The 23422-nt window shown below is 47.0% G+C and overlaps 11 non-coding genes across 11 annotated transcripts; all 11 read left to right on the top strand.

Moving 5' to 3' along the window:
* The first annotated feature begins 2224 nt into the window (after window positions 1-2224).
* Trnat-agu (transfer RNA threonine (anticodon AGU)) lies at window positions 2225-2296 on the top strand. Its single transcript has one exon. It is a non-coding gene; the product is annotated as a tRNA-Thr (tRNA).
* A 1428-nt stretch (window positions 2297-3724) lies between these two features.
* On the top strand, window positions 3725-3796 carry Trnat-agu (transfer RNA threonine (anticodon AGU)). Its single transcript has one exon. It is a non-coding gene; the product is annotated as a tRNA-Thr (tRNA).
* A 1443-nt stretch (window positions 3797-5239) lies between these two features.
* On the top strand, window positions 5240-5311 carry Trnat-agu (transfer RNA threonine (anticodon AGU)). The gene has a single exon. It is a non-coding gene; the product is annotated as a tRNA-Thr (tRNA).
* Window positions 5312-6751: 1440 nt separating this feature from the next.
* On the top strand, window positions 6752-6823 carry Trnat-agu (transfer RNA threonine (anticodon AGU)). The gene has a single exon. It is a non-coding gene; the product is annotated as a tRNA-Thr (tRNA).
* A 1443-nt stretch (window positions 6824-8266) lies between these two features.
* Trnat-agu (transfer RNA threonine (anticodon AGU)) lies at window positions 8267-8338 on the top strand. The gene has a single exon. It is a non-coding gene; the product is annotated as a tRNA-Thr (tRNA).
* A 6734-nt stretch (window positions 8339-15072) lies between these two features.
* Trnat-agu (transfer RNA threonine (anticodon AGU)) lies at window positions 15073-15144 on the top strand. The gene has a single exon. It is a non-coding gene; the product is annotated as a tRNA-Thr (tRNA).
* Window positions 15145-16599: 1455 nt separating this feature from the next.
* Trnat-agu (transfer RNA threonine (anticodon AGU)) lies at window positions 16600-16671 on the top strand. Its single transcript has one exon. It is a non-coding gene; the product is annotated as a tRNA-Thr (tRNA).
* A 1443-nt stretch (window positions 16672-18114) lies between these two features.
* Trnat-agu (transfer RNA threonine (anticodon AGU)) lies at window positions 18115-18186 on the top strand. Its single transcript has one exon. It is a non-coding gene; the product is annotated as a tRNA-Thr (tRNA).
* Window positions 18187-19640: 1454 nt separating this feature from the next.
* On the top strand, window positions 19641-19712 carry Trnat-agu (transfer RNA threonine (anticodon AGU)). Its single transcript has one exon. It is a non-coding gene; the product is annotated as a tRNA-Thr (tRNA).
* A 1456-nt stretch (window positions 19713-21168) lies between these two features.
* Window positions 21169-21240, top strand: Trnat-agu (transfer RNA threonine (anticodon AGU)). The gene has a single exon. It is a non-coding gene; the product is annotated as a tRNA-Thr (tRNA).
* A 1441-nt stretch (window positions 21241-22681) lies between these two features.
* Window positions 22682-22753, top strand: Trnat-agu (transfer RNA threonine (anticodon AGU)). Its single transcript has one exon. It is a non-coding gene; the product is annotated as a tRNA-Thr (tRNA).
* The last annotated feature ends 669 nt before the right edge of the window (window positions 22754-23422 follow it).

The raw sequence follows: 23422 nt of genomic DNA on the forward strand, positions 1-23422 counted from the left end.
GTTGACGGAGTACATCCAGCTCTCACGGGGTATCAAGCAAGGCAGTCCACTTTCAACGACGCTCTATGCGATCCTCATGGAACCCTTGTTGCGCCATCTACATCATAGCCTCCCTGGATTCCAGTTTTATGGTATCAAGTCTGTGGTCCAAGCTTACGCAGACGATGTCAGCGTGCTTCTTAACGACGTTCGCGATGTCACCGCAGCGAAACGCATTCTTGAGGAATTCCAAAGAGATAGTGGTGCCATGTTAAACGTCAATAAATCCGCCGCCTTAACGCTTGGTCAAGAACGACCTATCACAGGCGACGCTTGGCTGCCCTGTGTACAGACTAGAAAACACCTTGGTCTCTACGTTACGGCCCGGCCTCTGGACATGTCTCACAAAAATTGGATACCCAAAATTCAGGCGATAAAAGCACTCCTGCGCGACCAGAACATGCGACACCTCGATCGTCTGCAGCGAGCCTTTTTCGTCAACTCTGATGCCCTCTCTAAATTACAATTTGTTGCCGCCGTCCTACCTATGCCACCCACAGTAGCAAGATCACTCCTAGCGGCGGCCGCCTGGTACGTCTGGAAGCTCAATATTTTTAAGGTTTCCTTCACCACGACAGCACTGCCATGCCATATGGGAGGCCTTGGCTTGAAAAACCCCGGCATTCATGCCCTAGCCCTGTATCTGAAACGCTCATGGCAGATACTCACCGCCAGCGAGGACACCGTCACGAAGCGGCTCTATCAACTGTCCCGCCCCCGCAATATATCTCCGCCTGTGGACATTGGCCACGTCGGCCCGCACTTTCAGCATATAGCACTGTATTACCTTGAAAGTAGCTATCTCGACGACGAGCTTTTCAAGAAGCCGACGGTAAAACTGTACCGCCACTTACTTCGGCCGTCACTGCCTGGCCCCTTGGAAAAGAAGTATCCGGCTTGCAATTGGTCCCTCGTTTGGGCTAACATCCATAATCCAACGCTTCCGACAGATGTCCGCTCCAAATGGTATGACGTGGTCGCTGACACTATTCCGACGAAAGAAAAGCGGCACAGGATTAATCTTGCACCCAGTCCCTACTGCGACTTGTGCCACATGGTTGAGACTATTGCACATCTGTTTGTCTGCAAGGATCAAGTGCACATCTGGAATTGGACGCGCAAAAAACTCGCTGTGCTCAACCGGACTGCGCCTCATGCGATTCAGATCCACGACATTCTGCGCCCGGACTACCGACTCTTCCCTGCAGCCAAACATAACAGCTACCTATGGCTTATGGGACATTTTATCCACTATATTCTGTCCGGCAGTGCGCCTAATGTCTTAGATTTTCAAGTATATCTCTCACACCAACACTGGCGCACAACCAACCAATATGGGCACCGGTATCAGTCAACATTTCAAAATTTTCTTCACATCGTCCTTGAGATGAAGTAGGACGTGGATAACATGAATATCTGTTATAACAATTCGTTTTTCCTGTACTATAGTCAAGGTTATACTCACAGCAAAGACTTCCATTGGTCTCATTGTGATTCTGAATAAAGCAACGTATGAGATCAAGAATATGTCCTTTCCAGGATCAGTTATTTCTACGACATATTAAATTTGGTGTATTTTGAATGAAACAAAAGCGCAAAACAGACAGCAGAAACGAGCAAAGAAGATGGATAGAAAACAAACGAATATACAAATTACAACGAACAAAAAAAAAAAAAAACTAAAAAAAAAACAAAAAAAAAACAAATGGATAAGGCGTCGGACTTTAATAAAAAAAAAAGTTGGTAGATCGTCACAGTCTTAATCCAAGGGTTAATTAGAAAAAAAAAGTCGGTAGAACATAAGGCTCTTAATCCCAGGGTCGTGGGTTCGAGCCCCACGTGGGGAGGAACGGAATTTTGTTCCTCTGCAGATGTAACTTACCGTTTTTCTGATTAACGTGATGTAATGGAAATAGCAACTTTAAACTTTGCCTACGTCTCCGTCAGTCGCTACGAAACTGTATTTGAAGGTGAAGGTGATTTTGTAGACATGTGTGAAAGACATGTTCTGAAATGCAAGTGGTGTTATTTGGAGAGCACTTCCTTTACGTGTCAGATGTGTAGGCAAGCAGTAATGGGTCGCCATAGCTGCAAATATTAGACGGTAATATGAAGTGTTGTCAGCTGAAGTCTGATGATCCAGACGACCGTAAGGATGAAGTACGCAAATGTACCGCTAGGCCGCGCCTCTTTAGCTCAGTGGCAGAGCACTGGTCTAGTAAACCAGGGGTCGTGAGTTCGATCCTCACAGGAGGCAGACGAATTTTGGATATCAGTTGCGCGTCGTGGCCTTATAGCAAACAGTATCTGGGATGACTAACAATTAGCGAGAGGCGTTTTATTAAGAATTACTCTCAGATGTGATTAAGGCGAATGGCGCAGATAAAGCATTTGCCAAAGCGGTACAGCATAAGGTGGGATGGGACAGTCTGAAATATATTTTATAGATGTATTTCTCACATATCTCAGAGCCTTCCGCGGTTGTCGTCGTCGTCGTCGCCACTTCTGCAGAAGTAGCAAATGGACATCGTAGCAAATGCGGCGAGGGACGCCCTGCCTTACATTTCCGAATGCACAAAGTGTGTGGTTTAGTTTCCCAGTCTATATTTGGTAGGTCTCGTAGCAGGTTGAATGTATCAAATGGGTGGGAAAGAGCAAGGGGCAGCGTCTGTGTAGAACGAAAACACAACTCCTCAGTGGTGTGAGCGTTTCGAGATGAGTCGTATATAAGTTCCACTTGTTTGTCAGTGACCGTGTGGCCTAATGGACAAGGCGTCGGACTTCGTATCCGAAGATTGCGTGTTTGATTCCTCTCTCGGTAGTGTTTTTCCAGATCTGAAAAAGAAACATACCGTTTTAGTGTAGCACTTGAGCAGTACGAAACCGTGTGAATGTTGCTGTTGACCATTTTCTGCTTGGAGATGCTCTTGAGCTTGAAACACGCACAACAAGACCGGTGTTAACTAGCGAATTGGTTTGCATATTGCCGTCGCCGCGTGTTTTTGACTGGCACTTGCACATCTAAAATAACGTCGGAAAGTAACTCGTTCGGCTTATGAGTCACATCAAGTATGTGTGTTAATTTTGACGAAACTAGCTCTGCAGGTTGTCATGCAATTCTGTTACCTCTCAGAAATGATTATGAAATAAAAGTGAACTACGTGACGAGTGTGACGTTAGGAAAACATTAGGCAACATGGGGAGGTTCTGTATGGGACCAATCAACCCAAACGAGTACTGTGTGACGTGCTAACCGGCATATACTCACCGAGGCAGCGCGGCTAGCTCAGTCGGTAAAACATAAGGCTCTTAATCCCAGGGTCGTGGGTTCGAGCCCCACGTGGGGAGGAACGGAATTTTGTTCCTCTGCAGATGTAACTTACCGTTTTTCTGATTAACGTGATGTAATGGAAATAGCAACTTTAAACTTTGCCTACGTCTCCGTCAGTCGCTACGAAACTGTATTTGAAGGTGAAGGTGATTTTGTAGACATGTGTGAAAGACATGTTCTGAAAGCAAGTGGTGTTATTTGGAGAGCACTTCCTTTACGTGTCAGATGTGTAGGCAAGCAGTAATGGGTCGCCATAGCTGCAAATATTAGACGGTAATATGAAGTGTTGTCAGCTGAAGTCTGATGATCCAGACGACCGTAAGGATGAAGTACGCAAAAGTACCGCTAGGCCGCGCCTCTTTAGCTCAGTGGCAGAGCACTGGTCTAGTAAACCAGGGGTCGTGAGTTCGATCCTCAAAGGAGGCAGACGAATTTTGGATATCAGTTGCGCGTCGTGGCCTTATAGCAAACAGTATTTGGGATGACTAACAATTAGCGAGAGGCGTTTTATTAAGAATTACTCTCAGATGTGATTAAGGCGAATGGCGCAGATAAAGCATTTGCCAAAGCGGTACAGCATAAGGTGGGATGGGACAGTCTGAAATATATTTTATAGATGTATTTCTCACATATCTCAGAGCCTTCCGCGGTTGTCGTCGTCGTCGTCGTCGTCGTCGCCGCCGCCACTTCTGCAGAAGTAGCAAATGGACATCGTAGCAAATGCGGCGAGGGACGCCCTGCCTTACATTTCCGAATGCACAAAGTGTGTGGTCTAGTTTCCCAGTCTATATTTGGTAGGTCTCGTAGCAGGTTGAATGTATCAAATGGGTGGGAAAGAGCAAGGGGCAGCGTCTGTGTAGAACGAAAACACAACTCCTCAGTGGTGTGAGCGTTTCGAGATGAGTCGTATATAAGTTCCACTTGTTTGTCAGTGACCGTGTGGCCTAATGGACAAGGCGTCGGACTTCGTATCCGAAGATTGCGTGTTTGATTCCTCTCTCGGTAGTGTTTTTCCAGATCTGAAAAAGAAACATACCGTTTTAGTGTAGCACTTGAGCAGTACGAAACCGTGTGAATGTTGCTGTTGACCATTTTCTGCTTGAAGATGCTCTTGAGCTTGAAACACGCACAACAAGACCGGTGGTAACTAGCGAATTGGTTTGCATATTGCCGTCGCCGCGTGTTTTTGACTGGCACTTGCACATCTAAAATAACGTCGGAAAGTAACTCGTTCGGCTTATGAGTCACATCAAGTATGTGTGTTAATTTTGACGAAACTAGCTCTGCAGGTTGTCATGCAATTCTGTTACCTCTCAGAAATGATTATGAAATAAAAGTGAACTACGTGACGAGTGTGACGTTAGGAAAACATTAGGCAACATGGGGAGGTTCTGTATGGGACCAATCAACCCAAACGAGTACTGTGTGACGTGCTAACCGGCATATACTCACCGAGGCAGCGCGGCTAGCTCAGTCGGTAGAACATAAGGCTCTTAATCCCAGGGTCGTGGGTTCGAGCCCCACGTGGGGAGGAACGGAATTTTGTTCCTCTGCAGATATAACTTACCGTTTTTCTGATTAACGTGATGTAATGGAAATAGCAACTTTAAACTTTGCCTACGTCTCCGTCAGTCGCTACGAAACTGTATTTGAAGGTGAAGGTGATTTTGTAGACATGTGTGAAAGACATGTTCTGAAAGCAAGTGGTGTTATTTGGAGAGCACTTCCTTTACGTGTCAGATGTGTAGGCAAGCAGTAATGGGTCGCCATAGCTGCAAATATTAGACGGTAATATGAAGTGTTGTCAGCTGAAGTCTGATGATCCAGACGACCGTAAGGATGAAGTACGCAAAAGTACCGCTAGGCCGCGCCTCTTTAGCTCAGTGGCAGAGCACTGGTCTAGTAAACCAGGGGTCGTGAGTTCGATCCTCACAGGAGGCAGACGAATTTTGGATATCAGTTGCGCGTCGTGGCCTTATAGCAAACAGTATCTGGGATGACGAACAATTAGCGAGAGGCGTTTTATTAAGAATTACTCTCAGATGTGATTAAGGCGAATGGCGCAGATAAAGCATTTGCCAAAGCGGTACAGCATAAGGTGGGATGGGACAGTCTGAAATATATTTTATAGATGTATTTCTCACATATCTCAGAGCCTTCCGCGGTTGCCGTCGTCGTCGTCGTCGTCGCCGCCGCCACTTCTGCAGAAGTAGCAAATGGACATCGTAGCAAATGCGGCGAGGGACGCCCTGCCTTACATTTCCGAATGCACAAAGTGTGTGGTTTAGTTTCCCAGTCTATATTTGGTAGGTCTCGTAGCAGGTTGAATGTATCAAATGGGTGGGAAAGAGCAAGGGGCAGCGTCTGTGTAGAACGAAAACACAACTCCTCAGTGGTGTGAGCGTTTCGAGATGAGTCGTATATAAGTTCCACTTGTTTGTCAGTGACCGTGTGGCCTAATGGACAAGGCGTCGGACTTCGTATCCGAAGATTGCGTGTTTGATTCCTCTCTCGGTAGTGTTTTTCCAGATCTGAAAAAGAAACATACCGTTTTAGTGTAGCACTTGAGCAGTACGAAACCGTGTGAATGTTGCTGTTGACCATTTTCTGCTTGGATAGGCTCTTGAGCTTGAAACACGCACAACAAGAGCGGTGTTAACTAGCGAATTGGTTTGCATATTGCCGTCGCCGCGTGTTTTTGACTGGCACTTGCACATCTAAAATAACGTCGGAAAGTAACTCGTTCGGCTTATGAGTCACATCAAGTATGTGTGTTAATTTTGACGAAACTAGCTCTGCAGGTTGTCATGCAATTCTGTTACCTCTCAGAAATGATTATGAAATAAAAGTGAACTACGTGACGAGTGTGACGTTAGGAAAACATTAGGCAACATGGGGAGGTTCTGTATGGGACCAATCAACCCAAACGAGTACTGTGTGACGTGCTAACCGGCATATACTCACCGAGGCAGCGCGGCTAGCTCAGTCGGTAAAACATAAGGCTCTTAATCCCAGGGTCGTGGGTTCGAGCCCCACGTGGGGAGGAACGGAATTTTGTTCCTCTGCAGATGTAACTTACCGTTTTTCTGATTAACGTGATGTAATGGAAATAGCAACTTTAAACTTTGCCTACGTCTCCGTCAGTCGCTACGAAACTGTATTTGAAGGTGAAGGTGATTTTGTAGACATGTGTGAAAGACATGTTCTGAAAGCAAGTGGTGTTATTTGGAGAGCACTTCCTTTACGTGTCAGATGTGTAGGCAAGCAGTAATGGGTCGCCATAGCTGCAAATATTAGACGGTAATATGAAGTGTTGTCAGCTGAAGTCTGATGATCCAGACGACCGTAAGGATGAAGGACGCAAAAGTACCGCTAGGCCGCGCCTCTTTAGCTCAGTGGCAGAGCACTGGTCTAGTAAACCAGGGGTCGTGAGTTCGATCCTCAAAGGAGGCAGACGAATTTTGGATATCAGTTGCGCGTCGTGGCCTTATAGCAAACAGTATTTGGGATGACTAACAATTAGCGAGAGGCGTTTTATTAAGAATTACTCTCAGATGTGATTAAGGCGAATGGCGCAGATAAAGCATTTGCCAAAGCGGTACAGCATAAGGTGGGATGGGACAGTCTGAAATATATTTTATAGATGTATTTCTCACATATCTCAGAGCCTTCCGCGGTTATCGTCGTCGTCGTCGTCGTCGTCGCCGCCGCCACTTCTGCAGAAGTAGCAAATGGACATCGTAGCAAATGCGGCGAGGGACGCCCTGCCTTACATTTCCGAATGCACAAAGTGTGTGGTCTAGTTTCCCAGTCTATATTTGGTAGGTCTCGTAGCAGGTTGAATGTATCAAATGGGTGGGAAAGAGCAAGGTTCAGCGTCTGTGTAGAACGAAAACACAACTCCTCAGTGGTGTGAGCGTTTCGAGATGAGTCGTATATATGTTCCACTTGTTTGTCAGTGACCGTGTGGCCTAATGGACAAGGCGTCGGACTTCGTATCCGAAGATTGCGTGTTTGATTCCTCTCTCGGTCGTGTTTTTCCAGATCTGAAAAAGAAACATACCGTTTTAGTGTAGCACTTGAGCAGTACGAAACCGTGTGAATGTTGCTGTTGACCATTTTCTGCTTGGAGATGCTCTTCAGCTTAAAACACGCACAACAAGATCGGTGTTAACTAGCGAATTGGTTTGCATATTGCCGTCGCCGCGTGTTTTTGACTGGCACTTGCACATCTAAAATAACGTCGGAAAGTAACTCGTTCGGCTTATGAGTCACATCAAGTATGTGTGTTAATTTTGACGAAACTAGCTCTGCAGGTTGTCATGCAATTCTGTTACCTCTCAGAAATGATTATGAAATAAAAGTGAACTACGTGACGAGTGTGATGTTAGGAAAACATTAGGCAACATGGGGAGGTTCTGTATGGGACCAATCAACCCAAACGAGTACTGTGTGACGTGCTAACCGGCATATACTCACCGAGGCAGCGCGGCTAGCTCAGTCGGTAGAACATAAGGCTCTTAATCCCAGGGTCGTGGGTTCGAGCCCCACGTGGGGAGGAACGGAATTTTGTTCCTCTGCAGATGTAACTTACCGTTTTTCTGATTAACGTGATGTAATGGAAATAGCAACTTTAAACTTTGCCTACGTCTCCGTCAGTCGCTACGAAACTGTATTTGAAGGTGAAGGTGATTTTGTAGACATGTGTGAAAGACATGTTCTGAAATGCAAGTGGTGTTATTTGGAGAGCACTACCTTTACGTGTCAGATGTGTAGGCAAGCAGTAATGGGTCGCCATAGCTGCAAATATTAGACGGTAATATGAAGTGTTGTCAGCTGAAGTCTGATGATCCAGACGACCGTAAGGATGAAGTACGCAAAGTACCGCTAGGCCGCGCCTCTTTAGCTCAGTGGCAGAGCACTGGTCTAGTAAACCAGGGGTCGTGAGTTCGATCCTCACAGGAGGCAGACGAATTTTGGATATCAGTTGCGCGTCGTGGCCTTATAGCAAACAGTATCTGGGATGACGAACAATTAGCGAGAGGCGTTTTATTAAGAATTACTCTCAGATGTGATTAAGGCGAATGGCGCAGATAAAGCATTTGCCAAAGCGGTACAGCATAAGGTGGGATGGGACAGTCTGAAATATATTTTATAGATGTATTTATCACATATCTCAGAGCCTTCCGCGGTTGCCGTCGTCGTCGTCGTCGTCGCCGCCGCCACTTCTGCAGAAGTAGCAAATGGACATCGTAGCAAATGCGGCGAGGGACGCCCTGCCTTACATTTCCGAATGCACAAAGTGTGTGGTTTAGTTTCCCAGTCTATATTTGGTAGGTCTCGTAGCAGGTTGAATGTATCAAATGGGTGGGAAAGAGCAAGGGGCAGCGTCTGTGTAGAACGAAAACACAACTCCTCAGTGGTGTGAGCGTTTCGAGATGAGTCGTATATAAGTTCCACTTGTTTGTCAGTGACCGTGTGGCCTAATGGACAAGGCGTCGGACTTCGTATCCGAAGATTGCGTGTTTGATTCCTCTCTCGGTCGTGTTTTTCCAGATCTGAAAAAGAAACATACCGTTTTAGTGTAGCACTTGAGCAGTACGAAACCGTGTGAATGTTGCTGTTGACCATTTTCTGCTTGGAGATGCTCTTGAGCTTGAAACACGCACAACAAGACCGGTGTTAACTAGCGAATTGGTTTGCATATTGCCGTCGCCGCGTGTTTTTGACTGGCACTTGCACATCTAAAATAACGTCGGAAAGTAACTCGTTCGGCTTATGAGTCACATCAAGTATGTGTGTTAATTTTGACGAAACTAGCTCTGCAGGTTGTCATGCAATTCTGTTACCTCTCAGAAATGATTATGAAATAAAAGTGAACTACGTGACGAGTGTGACGTTAGGAAAACATTAGGCAACATGGGGAGGTTCTGTATGGGACCAATCAACCCAAACGAGTACTGTGTGACGTGCTAACCGGCATATACTCACCGAGGCAGCGCGGCTAGCTCAGTCAGTCGAGGCGCGGCCGTCGTGCAGGTCGGACGTGCCTGGAGCGTTGTTTACGTGCTCAGCTGCGGCCTGCGGTGCGGCACGTGGTGAGTCGAGGGCCGTTGCGGCGCGCAAACATCTTGTTTGTAACGAATAGAACCTAACATGGATCACCCAGAGCGGAAAGATACTTTGAAGTTTATGTTTGATGGAAGTTTTTCTCGACCGAAATATTACGAAGTCGAACGATTTCTCGATGAAGACGTAAAATTGCCTCCCACCGATATCATTGGTATCCATTTGTCTATTGTCAGTAGCACAGTTTATATCAAATTGCGTGACCCAGAATTGTGCGACAAAATCATCGATTCATGTGGCGGTACCTATAAATTTCGACACAGTGACGGGAATGTTGGTGAGGTGACTGTTGTCCACGCTGGTCTTGGTATTCGTACCGTCAGGATTTTCGAGTTGCCTTTTGAAATCTCGGCTGAACAAATTAATGCTTCTATTAAGTCCTACGGCAAAATTATCAGTAACATTGCCGAAAAGTGGGCCCCGTTCCATAAGTACCCTGTTTTGAACGGTGTGCGGCAAATTAAGATCGAATTGCAACGGCATATTCCGTCCTACCTAACGATTTGTGGATATAGGGCGATAATCATATATGAGGGACAGCCTCGTACATGTTCAGGCTGTAATTCCACGGGACACGTCCGGGCACAGTGCATCCAACGACGTGTAACGCAGCTGCCTGCGGGTGAACTGGGCCCTCCCCCGCAACCGACAATATTACCGACTACTCATGTAGCGGCGGTCCGTGCAAATACACCCACTGCGTCGGCTGCGGAAGTCGGACTTAGTGTGGCCGATGTTACGAATGACGGAGATGTACCTATGGAAATCTCTACCGCTCAGGAAGCCTTGCCGGTCGCTGGCTTGCTAGCCGCGGTGCCCCGTGACGCCTCACGTGAGGAAGCCAGGGTTGACGTTGTGGAGGCGGCCACTACCGCCACTGACAGCCAGCAAGAGACAGAGACTCTTCCTCTTCCTTTAAAGAATGCGGAAGCCTCTGTCAGTGGGTCCTCCCCGAAAAAGCACAAGAAACGTCGGATCGCTCGTCCGGCGGCAGCTCAATCGGCACCTCCCTTGCGTGAAAAGGCCAAACACGCGGGCCGCATGATCTGCGATGACACTTCGGGGACCGAAGATTGTCTTCCGTCGTTGGCCTCACCCATGAATATTGACGATGATGTATCCAACCTTGACACGGGGAGGGCACATATTAGTGCACCACCGCGGACGGCCCAAGTTGCAGATGTGCAGGGTGACGGCCCGCAATGCGGTTCCGGAACTGCTGCAGCAGGCGCGACGACGGCTGTGTCTGTCGATAATTGGGCGGATGATATTGAAGATATGACTGGCAATCCCGAGCGTGAAGAACCGATGGCAACTGGTGATACGCTGCTTACGTCTCGGCGCAATGCAGCGTCCACGGACGGCGACGTCTATACTTATACGACCTCCGAAGCGGACGACTGTTGAAGGGATAAAAATCGTACCTGTTTTCATCTGCAGATGACCACTCATCCCACATCGCTCCGTTCACGACAATCCTATAAGATTTCTACCATAAATGTTAACCGCATTGTCTCTCAAGCAAAAATCCACAGCCTTCGACATTATTTACGGGCCGCTGATATAGATATTCTGTTCGTACAGGAAGCACTGACTCCACTCCTAGCCGACGTCCCCGGTTATGACGCCATTGTCAATATAGGGACGGAGGCAGGTACGATCATTCTGTATCGGGAAGGCATTGAATGTTCTTGTTTGTCCATGTTACCTACCGGACGAGGCATTGCCGCACAGTTCCATGATGTACTCCTTCTTAATGTGTACGCCCCTTCCGGTTCCAACGCGCGAGCGGCGAGGAGGGAGTTTTACACGGGAGAGATAGCGAATCTAATCACCGACTTGCGTCTGCGTATTATTATGGGTGGTGACTTTAACTGCGTATTGCGCCGCACCGATCAAACGCCGAACTTTAACTTCAGCCAGGAACTGCTAACACTGGTTACAGAATTGCAGTCAGTCGACACGTGGGCGACCTTACACCCAGATGAAGTTGCCTTTACTCACTTTACGCAGACATCTTCCAGCAGGTTAGATCGCATATATGTGCAACGCGGTCTTTTAGCCGACGTGGGAACTTGCGAATATTGGCCCGTTAATTTCAGTGACCATATCGCTTACCACATCGTCTTTAATCACTCACCGCAGAAAGTTTATAGAGGCTTCGGACGATGGCAACTCAACTGTCGCCTCTTACAAGACGCCACTTTAGAGCGTGAGATCCGGTCAGTTTGGCACTCCGTAACATCAAGCAGGCCCACGTATTCCACGTGGATTGATTGGTGGACGCTTCATGCAAAGGGGAAACTCATTACTTGCATCAAGCACCACGCCCGGATTCGTGCTCGCGGTGAGAAGGAAATCACTGAATTCTATTTCTGTGCCCTGCGAGAATTGTACCGGGATTATCATCAGGTGCCTAATAACATCACGCACGTACGCAGACTCCAAGCCAAGATTACATCCTTGACGGCCTGCACCGCCGTCGGCCACCAGATTCGAGCACGTGACTCCACAAACTTGCCGCAACAGCAGACGTCAGTCCATCATATCGTCCAACAGTTACGTGCAGCGCGTAGGAAACTTATTCATAAGTTGCAGGATGCAGACGGTGCTTGTTATACCCTACAGCGAGACATCAAAAACCATGTTACCAACCACTTTGCTGCACTTTACACCTGTGCTGGTGTACCACATGAGAAAGTGCGAGAATGGTATCTTTCTGGACCCCCGCCGTACCGCATTACCGACGACCTCAATCGGGACCTGCTTGCTCCCTTTACCAAAGAAGAACTGAAGGATGCCCTGCTTGCTGCGCCACGAAATAAATCTCCGGGCACGGACGGGCTCTCTGTCGAGTTTTACGTCAAATATTGGCCTATATTAGGGGACGAACTCACAGAGATGTACAATGAAGTACTACGTGGGATTGCTCTACCCCCACCCTTCACAGAAGGGTTAACTGTTTTAATACCTAAGACGCCGACGCCGACCACCACCAAAGATCTGCGGCCCATTACTCTGCTCAATGCCGACTTTAAGCTTCTGACGCGCGCCCTCAATGCCCGATTACGGCAGCTGTTACCCTATCTTCTGGGACCATACCAAATGAGTGCGATCCGTGGTCGGTCGCTGTCCACCATTTTGGCGCTATATCGGGATCTCGTCTCCCTCACCTGGGCCACCCGCACTCCTATGGCCATAGCATTTCTTGACTTCGATAAGGCTTACGATCGAGCTGACTATCACTATCTCAGCGGCGTGATGGAATCAATGGGCTTCAGTCTTAATTTTATCCACCTCATCAACAACTGTATCAGTGGTACCCGTACGCGCTTCCTGATCAATAATACGTTGACGGAGTACATCCAGCTCTCACGGGGTATCAAGCAAGGCAGTCCACTTTCAACGACGCTCTATGCGATCCTCATGGAACCCTTGTTGCGCCATCTACATCATAGCCTCCCTGGATTCCAGTTTTATGGTATCAAGTCTGTGGTCCAAGCTTACGCAGACGATGTCAGCGTGCTTCTTAACGACGTTCGCGATGTCACCGCAGCGAAACGCATTCTTGAGGAATTCCAAAGAGATAGTGGTGCCATGTTAAACGTCAATAAATCCGCCGCCTTAACGCTTGGTCAAGAACGACCTATCACAGGCGACGCTTGGCTGCCCTGTGTACAGACTAGAAAACACCTTGGTCTCTACGTTACGGCCCGGCCTCTGGACATGTCTCACAAAAATTGGATACCCAAAATTCAGGCGATAAAAGCACTCCTGCGCGACCAGAACATGCGACACCTCGATCGTCTGCAGCGAGCCTTTTTCGTCAACTCTGATGCCCTCTCTAAATTACAATTTGTTGCCGCCGTCCTACCTATGCCACCCACAGTAGCAAGATCACTCCTAGCGGCGGCCGCCTGGTACGTCTGGAAGCTCAATATTTTTAAGGTTTCCTTCACCACGACAGCACTGCCATGCGATATGGGAGGCCTTGGCTTGAAAAACCCCGGCATTCATGCCCTAGCCCTGTATCTGAAACGCTCATGGCAGATACTCACCGCCAGCGAGGACACCGTCACGAAGCGGCTCTATCAACTGTCCCGCCCCCGCAATATATCTCCGCCTGTGGACATTGGCCACGTCGGCCCGCACTTTCAGCATATAGCACTGTATTACCTTGAAAGTAGCTATCTCGACGACGAGCTTTTCAAGAAGCCGACGGTAAAACTGTACCGCCACTTACTTCGGCCGTCACTGCCTGGCCCCTTGGAAAAGAAGTATCCGGCTTGCAATTGGTCCCTCGTTTGGGCTAACATCCATAATCCAACGCTTCCGACAGATGTCCGCTCCAAATGGTATGACGTGGTCGCTGACACTATTCCGACGAAAGAAAAGCGGCACAGGATTAATCTTGCACCCAGTCCCTACTGCGACTTGTGCCACATGGTTGAGACTATTGCACATCTGTTTGTCTGCAAGGATCAAGTGCACATCTGGAATTGGACGTGCAAAAAACTCGCTGTGCTCAACCGGACTGCGCCTCATGCGATTCAGATCCACGACATTCTGCGCCCGGACTACCGACTCTTCCCTGCAGCCAAACATAACAGCTACCTATGGCTTATGGGACATTTTATCCACTATATTCTGTCCGGCAGTGCGCCTAATGTCTTAGATTTTCAAGTATATCTCTCACACCAACACTGGCGCACAACCAACCAATATGGGCACCGGTATCAGTCAACATTTCAAAATTTTCTTCACATCGTCCTTGAGATGAAGTAGGACGTGGATAACATGAATATCTGTTATAACAATTCGTTTTTCCTGTACTATAGTCAAGGTTATACTCACAGCAAAGACTTCCATTGGTCTCATTGTGATTCTGAATAAAGCAACGTATGAGATCAAGAATATGTCCTTTCCAGGATCAGTTATTTCTACGACATATTAAATTTGGTGTATTTTGAATGAAACAAAAGCGCAAAACAGACAGCAGAAACGAGCAAAGAAGATGGATAGAAAACAAACGAATATACAAATTACAACGAACAAAAAAAAAAAAACTAAAAAAAAAAACAAAAAAAAAACAAATGGATAAGGCGTCGGACTTTAATAAAAAAAAAGTTGGTAGATCGTCACACTCTTAATCCAAGGGTTAATTAGAAAAAAAAAAGTCGGTAGAACATAAGGCTCTTAATCCCAGGGTCGTGGGTTCGAGCCCCACGTGGGGAGGAACGGAATTTTGTTCCTCTGCAGATGTAACTTACCGTTTTTCTGATTAACGTGATGTAATGGAAATAGCAACTTTAAACTTTGCCTACGTCTCCGTCAGTCGCTACGAAACTGTATTTGAAGGTGAAGGGGATTTTGTAGACATGTGTGAAAGACATGTTCTGAAATGCAAGTGGCGTTATTTGGAGAGCACTTCCTTTACGTGTCAGATGTGTAGGCAAGCAGTAATGGGTCGCCATAGCTGCAAATATTAGACGGTAATATGAAGTGTTGTCAGCTGAAGTCTGATGATCCAGACGACCGTAAGGATGAAGTACGCAAAAGTACCGCTAGGCCGCGCCTGTTTAGCTCAGTGGCAGAGCACTGGTCTAGTAAACCAGGGGTCGTGAGTTCGATCTTCACAGGAGGCAGACGAATTTTGGATATCAGTTGCGCGTCGTGGCCTTATAGCAAACAGTATTTGGGATGACTAACAATTAGCGAGAGGCGTTTTATTAAGAATTACTCTCAGATGTGATTAAGGCGAATGGCGCAGATAAAGCATTTGCCAAAGCGGTACAGCATAAGGTGGGATGGGACAGTCTGAAATATATTTTATAGATGTATTTCTCACATATCTCAGAGCCTTCCGTGGTTGTCGTCGTCGTCGTCGTCGTCGTCGTCGTCGTCGTCGCCGCCGCCACTTCTGCAGAAGTAGCAAATGGACATCGTAGCAAATGCGGCGAGGGACGCCCTGCCTTACATTTCCGAATGCACAAAGTGTGTGGTTTAGTTTCCCAGTCTATATTTGGTAGGTCTCGTAGCAGGTTGAATGTATCAAATGGGTGGGAAAGAGCAAGGGGCAGCGTCTGTGTAGAACGAAAACACAACTCCTCAGTGGTGTGAGCGTTTCGAGATGAGTCGTATATAAGTTCCACTTGTTTGTCAGTGACCGTGTGGCCTAATGGACAAGGCGTCGGACTTCGTATCCGAAGATTGCGTGTTTGATTCCTCTCTCGGTCGTGTTTTTCCAGATCTGAAAAAGAAACATACCGTTTTAGTGTAGCACTTGAGCAGTACGAAACCGTGTGAATGTTGCTGTTGACCATTTTCTGCTTGGAGATGCTCTTCAGCTTAAAACACGCACAACAAGACCGGTGTTAACTAGCGAATTGGTTTGCATAATGCCGTCGCCGCGTGTTTTTGACTGGCACTTGCACATCTAAAATAACGTCGGAAAGTAACTCGTTCGGCTTATGAGTCACATCAAGTATGTGTGTTAATTTTGACGAAACTAGCTCTGCAGGTTGTCATCAATTCTGTTACCTCTCAGAAATGATTATGAAATAAAAGTGAACTACGTGACGAGTGTGACGTTAGGAAAACATTAGGCAACATGGGGAGGTTCTGTATGGGACCAATCAACCCAAACGAGTACTGTGTGACGTGCTAACCGGCATATACTCACCGAGGCAGCGCGGCTAGCTCAGTCGGTAGAACATAAGGCTCTTAATCCTAGGGTCGTGGGTTCGAGCCCCACGTGGGGAGGAACGGAATTTTGTTCCTCTGCAGATGTAACTTACCGTTTTTCTGATTAACGTGATGTAATGGAAATAGCAACTTTAAACTTTGCCTACGTCTCCGTCAGTCGCTACGAAACTGTATTTGAAGGTGAAGGTGATTTTGTAGACATGTGTGAAAGACATGTTCTGAAATGCAAGTGGTGTTATTTGGAGAGCACTTCCTTTACGTGTCAGATGTGTAGGCAAGCAGTAATGGGTCGCCATAGCTGCAAATATTAGACGGTAATATGAAGTGTTGTCAGCTGAAGTCTGATGATCCAGACGACCGTAAGGATGAAGTACGCAAAAGTACCGCTAGGCCGCGCCTCTTTAGCTCAGTGGCAGAGCACTGGTTTAGTAAACCAGGGGTCGTGAGTTCGATCCTCACAGGAGGCAGACGAATTTTGGATATCAGTTGCGCGTCGTGGCCTTATAGCAAACAGTATCTGGGATGACTAACAATAGCGAGAGGCGTTTTATTAAGAATTACTCTCAGATGTGATTAAGGCGAATGGCGCAGATAAAGCATTTGCCAAACCGGTACAGCATAAGGTGGGATGGGACAGTCTGAAATATATTTTATAGATGTATTTCTCACATATCTCAGAGCCTTCCGCGGTTGTCGTCGTCGTCGTCGTCGTCGACGCCGCTGCCACTTCTGCAGAAGTAGCAAATGGACGTCGTAGCAAATGCGGCGAGGGACGCCCTGCCTTACATTTCCGAATGCACAAAGTGTGTGGTTTAGTTTCCCAGTCTATATTTGGTAGGTCTCGTAGCAGGTTGAATGTATCAAATGGGTGGGAAAGAGCAAGGGGCAGCGTCTGTGTAGAACGAAAACACAACTCCTCAGTGGTGTGAGCGTTTTGAGATGAGTCGTATATAAGTTCCACTTGTTTGTCAGTGACCGTGTGGCCTAATGGATAAGGCGTCGGACTTCGTATCCGAAGATTGCGTGTTTGATTCCTCTCTCGGTCGTGTTTTTCCAGATCTGAAAAAGAAACATACCGATTTAGTGTAGCACTTGAGCAGTACGAAACCGTGTGAACGTTGCTGTTGACCATTTTCTGCTTGGAGATGCTCTTGAGCTTGAAACACGCACAACAAGACCGGTGTTAACTAGCGAATTGGTTTGCATATTGCCGTCGCCGCGTGTTTTTGACTGGCACTTGCACATCTAAAATAACGTCGGAAAGTAACTCGTTCGGCTTATGAGTCACATCAAGTATGTGTGTTAATTTTGACGAAACTAGCTCTGCAGGTTGTCATGCAATTCTGTTACCTCTCAGAAATGATTATGAAATAAAAGTGAACTACGTGACGAGTGTGACGTTAGGAAAACATTAGGCAACATGGGGAGGTTCTGTATGGGACCAATCAACCCAAACGAGTACTGTGTGACGTGCTAACCGGCATATACTCACCGAGGCAGCGCGGCTAGCTCAGTCGGTAGAACATAAGGCTCTTAATCCCAGGGTCGTGGGTTCGAGCCCCACGTGGGGAGGAACGGAATTTTGTTCCTCTGCAGATGTAACTTACCGTTTTTCTGATTAACGTGATGTAATGGAAATAGCAACTTTAAACTTTGCCTACGTCTCCGTCAGTCGCTACGAAACTGTATTTGAAGGTGAAGGTGATTTTGTAGACATGTGTGAAAGACATGTTCTGAAATGCAAGTGGTGTTATTTGGAGAGCACTTCCTTTACGTGTCAGATGTGTAGGCAAGCAGTAATGGGTCGCCATAGCTGCAAATATTAGACGGTAATATGAAGTGTTGTCAGCTGAAGTCTGATGATCCAGATGACCGTAAGGATGAAGTACGCTAAAGTACCTCTAGGCCGCGCCTCTTTAGCTCAGTGGCAGAGCACTGGTCTAGTAAACCAGGGGTCGTGAGTTCGATCCTCACAGGAGGCATACGAATTTTGGATATCAGTTGCGCGTCGTGGCCTTATAGCAAACAGTATTTGGGATGACTAACAATTAGCGAGAGGCGTTTTATTAAGAATTACTCTCAGATGTGATTAAGGCGAATGGCGCAGATAAAGCATTTGCCAAAGCGGTACAGCATAAGGTGGGATGGGACAGTCTGAAAAATATTTTATAGATGTATTTCTCACATGTCTCAGAGCCTTCCGCGGTTGTCGTCGTCGTCGTCGTCGTCGTCGTCGCCGCCGCCGCCACTTCTGCAGAAGTAGCAAATGGACATCGTAGCAAATGCGGCGAGGGACGCCCGCCCTGCCTTACATTTCCGAATGCACAAAGTGTGTGGTTTAGTTTCCCAGTCTATATTTGGTAGGTCTCGTAGCAGGTTGAATGTATCAAATGGGTGGGAAAGAGCAAGGGGCAGCGTCTGTGTAGAACGAAAACACAACTCCTCAGTGGTGTGAGCGTTTTGAGATGAGTCGTATATAAGTTCCACTTGTTTGTCAGTGACCGTGTGGCCTAATGGATAAGGCGTCGGACTTCGTATCCGAAGATTGCGTGTTTGATTCCTCTCTCGGTCGTGTTTTTCCAGATCTGAAAAAGAAACATACCGTTTTAGTGTAGCACTTGAGCAGTACGAAACCGTGTGAACGTTGCTGTTGACCATTTTCTGCTTGGAGATGCTCTTCAGCTTAAAACACGCACAACAAGACCGGTGTTAACTAGCGAATTGGTTTGCATATTGCCGTCGCCGCGTGTTTTTGACTGGCACTTGCACATCTAAAATAACGTCGGAAAGTAACTCGTTCGGCTTATGAGTCACATCAAGTATGTGTGTTAATTTTGACGAAACTAGCTCTGCAGGTTGTCATGCAATTCTGTTACCTCTCAGAAATGATTATGAAATAAAAGTGAACTACGTGACGAGTGTGACGTTAGGAAAACATTAGGCAACATGGGGAGGTTCTGTATGGGACCAATCAACCCAAACGAGTACTGTGTGACGTGCTAACCGGCATATACTCACCGAGGCAGCGCGGCTAGCTCAGTCGGTAGAACATAAAGCTCTTAATCCCAGGGTCGTGGGTTCGAGCCCCACGTGGGGAGGAACGGAATTTTGTTCCTCTGCAGATGTAACTTACCGTTTTTCTGATTAACGTGATGTAATGGAAATAGCAACTTTAAACTTTGCCTACGTCTCCGTCAGTCGCTACGAAACTGTATTTGAAGGTGAAGGTGATTTTGTAGACATGTGTGAAAGACATGTTCTGAAATGCAAGTGGTGTTATTTGGAGAGCACTTCGTTTACGTGTCAGATGTGTAGGCAAGCAGTAATGGGTCGCCATAGCTGCAAATATTAGACGGTAATATGAAGTGTTGTCAGCTGAAGTCTGATGATCCAGACGACCGTAAGGATGAAGTACGCAAAAGCACCGCTAGTCCGCGCCTCTTTAGCTCAGTGGCAGAGCACTGGTCTAGTAAACCAGGGGTCGTGAGTGCGATCCTCACAGGAGGCAGACGAATTTTGGATATCAGTTGCGCGTCGTGGCCTTATAGCAAACAGTATTTGGGATGACTAACAATTAGCGAGAGGCGTTTTATTAAGAATTACTCTCAGATGTGATTAAGGCGAATGGCGCAGATAAAGCATTTGCCAAACCGGTACAGCATAAGGTGGGATGGGACAGTCTGAAATATATTTTATAGATGTATTTCTCACATATCTCAGAGCCTTCCGCAGTTGTCGTCGTCGTCGTCGTCGTCGTCGTCGTCGTCGTCGCCGCCGCCACTTCTGCAGAAGTAGCAAATGGACATCGTAGCAAATGCGGCGAGGGACGCCCTGCCTTACATTTCCGAATGCACAAAGTGTGTGGTTTAGTTTCCCAGTCTATATTTGGTAGGTCTCGTAGCAGGTTGAATGTATCAAATGGGTGGGAAAGAGCAAGGGGCAGCGTCTGTGTAGAACGAAAACACAACTCCTCAGTGGTGTGAGCGTTTTGAGATGAGTCGTATATAAGTTCCACTTGTTTGTCAGTGACCGTGTGGCCTAATGGATAAGGCGTCGGACTTCGTATCCGAAGATTGCGTGTTTGATTCCTCTCTCGGTCGTGTTTTTCCAGATCTGAAAAAGAAACATACCGTTTTAGTGTAGCACTTGAGCAGTACGAAACCGTGTGAACGTTGCTGTTGACCATTTTCTGCTTGGAGATGCTCTTGAGCTTGAAACACGCACAACAAGACCGGTGTTAACTAGCGAATTGGTTTGCATATTGCCGTCGCCGCGTGTTTTTGACTGGCACTTGCACATCTAAAATAACGTCGGAAAGTAACTCGTTCGGCTTATGAGTCACATCAAGCATGTGTGTTAATTTTGACGAGACTAGCTCTGCAGGTTGTCATGCAATTCTGTTACCTCTCAGAAATGATTATGAAATAAAAGTGAACTACGTGACGAGTGTGACGTTAGGAAAACATTAGGCAACATGGGGAGGTTCTGTATGGGACCAATCAACCCAAACGAGTACTGTGTGACGTGCTAACCGGCATATACTCACCGAGGCAGCGCGGCTAGCTCAGTCGGTAGAACATAAGGCTCTTAATCCCAGGGTCGTGGGTTCGAGCCCCACGTGAGGAGGAACGGAATTTTGTTCCTCTGCAGATGTAACTTACCGTTTTTCTGATTAACGTGATGTAATGGAAATAGCAACTTTAAACTTTGCCTACGTCTCCGTCAGTCGCTACGAAACTGTATTTGAAGGTGAAGGTGATTTTGTAGACATGTGTGAAAGACATGTTCTGAAATGCAAGTGGTGTTATTTGGAGAGCACTACCTATACGTGTCAGATGTGTAGGCAAGCAGTAATGGGTCGCCATAGCTGCAAATATTAGATGGTAATATGAAGTGTTGTCAGCTGAAGTCTGATGATCCAGACGACCGTAAGGATGAAGTACGCAAAAGTACCGCTAGGCCGCGCCTCTTTAGCTCAGTGGCAGAGCACTGGTCTAGTAAACCAGGGGTCGTGAGTTCGATCCTCACAGGAGGCAGACGAATTTTGGATATCAGTTGCGCGTCGTGGCCTTATAGCAAACAGTATCTGGGATGACTAACAATTAGCGAGAGGCGTTTTATTAAGAATTACTCTCAGATGTGATTAAGGCGAATGGCGCAGATAAAGCATTTGCCAAAGCGGTACAGCATAAGGTGGGATGGGACAGTCTGAAATATATTTTATAGATGTATTTCTCACATATCTCAGAGCCTTCCGCGGTTGTCGTCGTCGTCGTCGTCGTCGCCGCCGCCACTTCTGCAGAAGTAGCAAATGGACGTCGTAGCAAATGCGGCGAGGGACGCCCTGCCTTACATTTCCGAATGCACAAAGTGTGTGGTTTAGTTTCCCAGTCTATATTTGGTAGGTCTCGTAGCAGGTTGAATGTATCAAATGGGTGGGAAAGAGCAAGGGGCAGCGTCTGTGTAGAACGAAAACACAACTCCTCAGTGGTGTGAGCGTTTCGAGATGAGTCGTATATAAGTTCCACTTGTTTGTCAGTGACCGTGTGGCCTAATGGATAAGGCGTCGGACTTCGTATCCGAAGATTGCGTGTTTGATTCCTCTCTCGGTCGTGTTTTTCCAGATCTGAAAAAGAAACATACCGTTTTAGTGTAGCACTTGAGCAGTACGAAACCGTGTGAACGTTGCTGTTGACCATTTTCTGCTTGGAGATGCTCTTGAGCTTGAAACACGCACAACAAGACCGGTGTTAACTAGCGAATTGGTTTGCATATTGCCGTCGCCGCGTGTTTTTGACTGGCACTTGCACATCTAAAATAACGTCGGAAAGTAACTCGTTCGGCTTATGAGTCACATCAAGTATGTGTGTTAATTTTGACGAAACTAGCTCTGCAGGTTGTCATGCAATTCTGTTACCTCTCAGAAATGATTATGAAATAAAAGTGAACTACGTGACGAGTGTGACGTTAGGAAAACATTAGGCAACATGGGGAGGTTCTGTATGGGACCAATCAACCCAAACGAGTACTGTGTGACGTGCTAACCGGCATATACTCACCGAGGCAGCGCGGCTAGCTCAGTCGGTAGAACATAAGGCTCTTAATCCCAGGGTCGTGGGTTCGAGCCCCACGTGAGGAGGAACGGAATTTTGTTCCTCTGCAGATGTAACTTACCGTTTTTCTGATTAACGTGATGTAATGGAAATAGCAACTTTAAACTTTGCCTACGTCTCCGTCAGTCGCTACGAAACTGTATTTGAAGGTGAAGGTGATTTTGTAGACATGTGTGAAAGACATGTTCTGAAATGCAAGTGGTGTTATTTGGAGAGCACTACCTATACGTGTCAGATGTGTAGGCAAGCAGTAATGGGTCGCCATAGCTGCAAATATTAGATGGTAATATGAAGTGTTGTCAGCTGAAGTCTGATGATCCAGACGACCGTAAGGATGAAGTACGCAAAAGTACCGCTAGGCCGCGCCTCTTTAGCTCAGTGGCAGAGCACTGGTCTAGTAAACCAGGGGTCGTGAGTTCGATCCTCACAGGAGGCAGACGAATTTTGGATATCAGTTGCGCGTCGTGGCCTTATAGCAAACAGTATCTGGGATGACTAACAATTAGCGAGAGGCGTTTTATTAAGAATTACTCTCAGATGTGATTAAGGCGAATGGCGCAGATAAAGCATTTGCCAAAGCGGTACAGCATAAGGTGGGATGGGACAGTCTGAAATATATTTTATAGATGTATTTCTCACATATCTCAGAGCCTTCCGCGGTTGTCGTCGTCGTCGTCGTCGCCGCCGCCACTTCTGCAGAAGTAGCAAATGGACGTCGTAGCAAATGCGGCGAGGGACGCCCTGCCTTACATTTCCGAATGCACAAAGTGTGTGGTTTAGTTTCCCAGTCTATATTTGGTAGGTCTCGTAGCAGGTTGAATGTATCAAATGGGTGGGAAAGAGCAAGGGGCAGCGTCTGTGTAGAACGAAAACACAACTCCTCAGTGGTGTGAGCGTTTTGAGATGAGTCGTATATAAGTTCCACTTGTTTGTCAGTGACCGTGTGGCCTAATGGATAAGGCGTCGGACTTCGTATCCGAAGATTGCGTGTTTGATTCCTCTCTCGGTTGTGTTTTTCCAGATCTGAAAAAGAAACATACCGTTTTAGTGTAGCACTTGAGCAGTACGAAACCGTGTGAACGTTGCTGTTGACCATTTTCTGCTT

The sequence above is a fragment of the Schistocerca gregaria genome, chromosome 4 (genome assembly GCF_023897955.1).
Source record: "Schistocerca gregaria isolate iqSchGreg1 chromosome 4, iqSchGreg1.2, whole genome shotgun sequence".
Lineage (NCBI taxonomy): Eukaryota > Metazoa > Arthropoda > Insecta > Orthoptera > Acrididae > Schistocerca > Schistocerca gregaria.